Raw genomic sequence first — 6,120 nt, forward strand, 5'->3', positions numbered from 1 at the left:
TATGTGAGTTATTTCACTCTCTCTTGCCTCAAGAGAATTTCCTTTGAATACTTGAGAATTAATCTCAAGTTGTTCATCGAACTTATCAATCAAGTAGTCTCCTTGATTGTGGCGTTCTTCTATCCATACTTTTGGTTCACTAAATTTGCTAGTCGTGGGTTAAGGAATCTCCTTAGTTCGTGGCTCGTGATTATAGAAGGGTCAAAGTTCCGCCAATCATCCCAACTTGGTGTTCGTCTAGATCCGTCTCACATCAACTTCTAAGCATAACATAAACATCATTAGGTGTAGAAGAGTGTTCTAACATCACTTACCAAGTAACAAGAGAGATAGGGATTGTGGACACCTTAACTCTTCAAAACAACTTCACTAGACCACTCACTATCACTAAAAGGAAAGATTTTATGGAGTAAAATGGATGTAAGCAAATGTTTTTGGGTGATTTGCACCAAGTAGAAGCTTGAAAGTTGATGGAGTTCTCTTCCTTTTGGAGCTTGAGAGGGCCGGCCAACACAAGGTAAGAAAATGGTGAATTTTGTGAATTTTTGGAGATATTAACTAATTTTGGTCAAAAGTCAAAAATGTGAATAGTAAACCATAAGGTCCAACCAATCATATTGTGACACTTGTCACACTCATTAATGCATTCTTATCTTTCTTTTCTCTCTCACATCAATCACCTCACACTCCTTTACTTATCCATTAACACCCGATACATTTTACACAGTATCCGGAATTTAACCTAATTGGCCGAATTTTCCGAACTTTTCGCACTAGTGGGTCCCACGTCCGTTATATACTCGTAATTCTCAAAAACTCTCCAATACTAGAAAAAAAATCATTTGAAAATGATATTTGCTCATAAACTTTATCTGGGAATTTTTTCTAATCAAGAAAATGTAGAAAAGCGGGCGTTAAACAAATAAACCCTAGAAAAGTAGAAAATTTCCGGGTTCTCAAACTCATTTTTTTTTCCGGGGCGTCACAGTCCCCCCCTTGAAACCTTACCTTTCCCAACATTTTATATGGAACCTTATCACCGAAACCTAGCATCTAAGGCACAGGAATAAACTCCATTCTTTTGCATTATTTACAACCTTAGATCCTCATGATTTTTTGATAAACCTTGGATCAAGCCAAGTGGTTTGTTGTTGGAATGATTAGACGGAGGAGAAAAATGAGCGAAAAAAATGGAGCTGGAATTTTGCAAATGCGTTTTTGCGGATGAAATTGAGGAAAGGCTTGGATCGTGTGCATCTCAGGGTGCATGAGCTTGGTTTTCTTTTTTCCTTTTCTTTTTTTTTTGTAAAATTTAGTGTAAAATGCTCTTAAATCGATTAAAATAAAATAAGAGACACGAAACATAAACAAAATAAAATAAAACAAAATAAAATAAAATAAAAACCTAAAATTGAATCAAATAAGTCTAAAAATAAAAAATTTGGTGTCTACACGGATTGAGGTGCAATTTATACCGTTTCAAAGCTAAAACAGAGGGCTACAACTTTGATTAAGGTTACTCAGTCCAATTTACAATATATCTAGGTCAAATTTACCAAAATAACCCCAGATTTTCCTGTTCGAAGTTTACTGTGAAATTCACTAGCAGTCCTGATTCATTCAATCATATCTCACCACATACGACTCCAATTCAAGTGATTCCAAAGCCATCTGAAAGCTAATATACAAGGCTATAATTCTTAAGAAGACATCAACAACCAAATCAGTATTATTCCCGGTCAAACTAACCAATTACAGAAGCTGATTACCAGTTTCAGACAGAAACAGGGTAGCAGGGGTATTTCAGTCTTTTCATAGGCTACATTGCTCCGATTGAGCTGAAATTTTGTAGTAACTATAAAACATCATTCTCTACAACTTTCATGTTTTAACCTAAGGTCAATTCGGCCTCTAACCTAGCCGAATAGAACCGGGCAGAACAGGTTCATTTGGGAAACCCTAAAACCGAAAATCCCTCTAAAACCTGGAAATTTTCACAATAAACCACAATAAGCATATAGAGGCTCCAAATTCCTTTATATAGGACTATCAATCCATAGCCAACCACAAGATACTAAATAAAACAGAAAATTCCTCAATAAATAGGAAAATTTGAACAACTCAACCATAAGTCACAAAATAATCCACAAAATGACATGCTCTACCACTAGAAATCCTTAATTGATCATTAGTAATATGAGAGGGAAGATATTTAACAACTCACCTTTGCAACTCCAAGAAAGAAGACAACTAGAGCTTGTTCTTCACAAATGGCTCCACTCAACACCTTAAACTAGCTTAGCAACTCACTTTTGTGGAGAGATTTGGAATTTAACCGGTAGGTTTGCAAGATTCAAGCTAGAAATGAAGGAAAATTGAAGAAGCTCTCTCTCTCTTTTCTCTCATGTTGCTCGGCCAAGAAGGAGGAAATGGAACATGATTTTTGGCCAAAATTAGTTTAGTAAAGGTAAAGAAAGACTAGTCAAATGCCAACCTCCAATCACAATGCAACATGTGCCCATTTCAAGCTTATCTCATTTCTTTTGTCTTACAAGACTTAATTAACTAGCTAACCCCTAATTATCTCCTAACACCATGTAATATAATCCCTGTATATAGAGCTTCTCCAAATGAACCACATTTACCGCACTTATCGCACTAGTGGGTCCCACATCCATTGTACACCACCTTTAACACAGAAAATAACTTATATGGGAAAAAAATGTAAAAATCATACGTCCTCATAAAAATTCCCAGAATTTTCATATAAGAAAGAAAATACGGAAATTATACGCAAAATGTGACAGCCCCACCTTCCCCTAAGGCGAACCAAAGGGGTTAGCGAACTGCCTGCCCAGCTCTCGCCAGGACTAACGGTGCAGTTTAGAGCGATCTATTGCATTCCGGAACTTACAAACGAGCGTAAATAAGTCAAAATGTGAAAATAAAAAAAAAACAAAATCGGAGTCGGCTATGAATAGTAACCGACCCGTCAGAACCCAACCAAATATCAAGCAAACATTCACATCTTGAAACTTAGCATTTACAAGCCAAAGTGGCATACAAAAGTATTCAAAAGTGGATACATGTCTGGTTTGCCAAATCAAAAGAGAAACGGTCCCAAAAGTACATTTAGGGTTTCAATAAATGAGCTATACAAAAGATATGTCCAACTAGCTCAATTCGGCAACCAACTATCAATTGCAGTCCAAAAGTATTTATTTTCCTGTAAGGAAAACAAAAGGAATAGAGTAAGCTAATTGCCCAGTGAGATAATACTACTCAAGCAACCAAGTTCATAGATGCATCAAGCTTTTCAGTCCAATTCATCAAAAGTAAATAAAGACACACATCAATAATGATGATAAAAGGATACGGGCGGCTCTCAAGAGCCATTTTCCTCATTTGCATTCTTGATCGGATCTCATTGACTCTCCGTCAATGTTTAAAAGTAACCAACCGTAGACTTCACTTTACTTCCATTCCTTCCACTCAACATACCCCTACCGGGCCCGAACTCCAAACACTTGCACTGTGGTATTACTCGAGTATACCGGAATCGAGAGTCTCTCATACTACAAGATTCCATATAACAGTCCCCAAGGTTCATTAATTGGCACGACCAAACCCTCGCCGGCTCGATTCAATCAATTACCAATGGGGTTGAGCTCAATGGTAACAATCATGGTCGTTGGATACTCGTCCAATCGACACCAAGTCAAGTACTTTTCATTTCATGTAACATTCCAATAACATGAGAAATAAGTGAGAGTGATAAAGTACACCCTCACTTCAATCAATATCGATGGTGCAATAACATTTAACTCATCAAGTTCATGTATCAAAGCCATATAGTAACACACAAGTGAGTAGTACACTCACCAAGCTTGAAAATGATATTTCATGCACTTCCGTCAAAGGAACGTCGTGAACCACCGTCACGCCCTAAAACACGCAAACAAGTACAATGAGACTCGATAACGAGTCATAAACCAAAGCCAAATATCACCAAAATAGGGTTCCATAAGCATATACAAGCATTAGGGAAAAACCAGAAAATCCGGAAATGGAGTAAGTGTTAACCCGGAAAAAAACAGTTTTTGACATCATTTTGCGGTATTGGCACCAAAGGCACTACGATTATCGGATGAAGGTGAAAGACCCACCGTTTCGAAGCTAAGAGATAGGGATACAATATTACAGAAGGTCACGCAACCCATTTTTGAGTGTAACCAGGTCAAAAATGCAATCTACTACACCAGAACCGCAAAAACAGATTCACAGAACGCATTCTAGTTCAAACATCATAAAACAGCCTACATAAGTCCAAATCCAGAAATTCCAAAGCCATCCAAAAGCTAAGGAACAGGTATACATTTCATCAGAAGACCTCAACAACCAATTCGGAAGCATTCCTAGCCAAAATAACCAATTACAGAAGCAATTCCCAAATTCGGGTAAAACCAGGGTAGCAAGGGTAATTCCGTCTTTTCTCAAGCTACGCTACTCCGATTGACCTGAAATTTTGTAGACACCTCTAAAATATCATTCCCTACAACTTTCATGTTTTAACCCAAGGCCAATTCGGCCTATAACTATGAGCTACAAAATCGGGCAGAATGTAATTCATTAGAACCCTAACTTTTCAATTTTCTTCCAAAACAGAAATTGCTTGCAATTATCCACTTTTTCCACCTCCTATATCCCTTACATACCATTTCCAATCATCATACATAGCCACACAATCATATTCATATTAAAACAGAAAAATCCCCAATAATTACAAAACTTCATCAATTCAACCAAAAATCACAATGAAATCCATAAAGTTGCATCTTATTCCACCACTAATCATAAATTAAGCATCATTAGAGGGAGGAGAGGGGTTCTTCACAACTCACCTTAGAAACAAGAGAGAGAGAGCAACTAGTCCTCTTAGTTTTCCAAATAACTCCACACAACACCTCACTATCACTCCCTTAATGTTTTCTATGGAGCAAAAACAAGATTGGAAGGTTGAGTGAGTTTATTGAAGCAAGATTGAAGCCAAAAACTTGAAGAGTTTTCTTTCTTTTGTTGCTTGAAGAGCTCGGCCAAGAGGAAGAGAAAAATGGTGAATTTTTGGTATTTTTTTTTTGTAGACACCAAATTTTTAAGGTATTTTGTTTACTATTATTTTTGTTTTTGATTAATTTCATTTGCTTTTAGTCTTTTATTTTTAAGTCATTTTTATCATTTAATTAAACTTTCATCATTTAGTCATTTAGGCACGATATCAAATTTTGCAAGGAATTGTTTGTGAATTTCTTCAAATTAATGTCCTTTTTGCAAGGCATTTTTACCTATCAATCAGTTGATAAATTTTCATCATTTATTAGATAAAAATGATTTATTTTTACCTATCAATCAGTTGATAAATTTTGGCCTCAGTTTATTTTTAATCAAATGTCAATCAGTTGATCGGATCCATCAGGTATGGTATCGTGCCTACCCTAGAGGATTGCATTTTCATGCTAGGCCTACCCTTGTCATAAAAAGGGTTCCCCCATAGGGCATGCATACCGATTTTATAGTCTTGATTACTAACCCTGGGTATTTTTCTTTTGTTTTCCCTCTCCCCTGCATTCATAAAAATTTCATAAAACATGAAAACATGAAATAAAGTGTGAAAACAATTCTGATCTGATAAAGTTTGAAAATTACATGTATTACTTGATTCTTGGGCAGGCCCTGCAATGTGAATTTGAAAATTCATCTGAAAGCGCTTGTGTAAAACATTTAAGAGATTTCATTGCTCAAAGGGAGAAGGGGGATATTAAGAGAGAAAATGTGTATACATGTGCAAAGGAATTTTGTAGAATTGCTTTTAAATTTTTCAAACATTGGCAATAATGAAACTTTTGTTCAGACAATTATTTGTTTTGTATAATACTCGTGTACATTTCATTCTTACTGAGCTCATTAAGAGATTTCATGATGAATTTTAAGAAATAAGACCGAATTGAGAGTTTTTTCAACCTCCAGCCTGAAAATTCGCAAGTGTATGCTTTCTAAAATCCTTGTGTACACTAGATTGGTGATCCGAGCTACATAATAAGAGTGCTCAAAATTAAAAGAGGT

Source organism: Coffea arabica, chromosome 8e, assembly GCF_036785885.1.
Source record: "Coffea arabica cultivar ET-39 chromosome 8e, Coffea Arabica ET-39 HiFi, whole genome shotgun sequence".
NCBI classification, from domain to species: domain Eukaryota; kingdom Viridiplantae; phylum Streptophyta; class Magnoliopsida; order Gentianales; family Rubiaceae; genus Coffea; species Coffea arabica.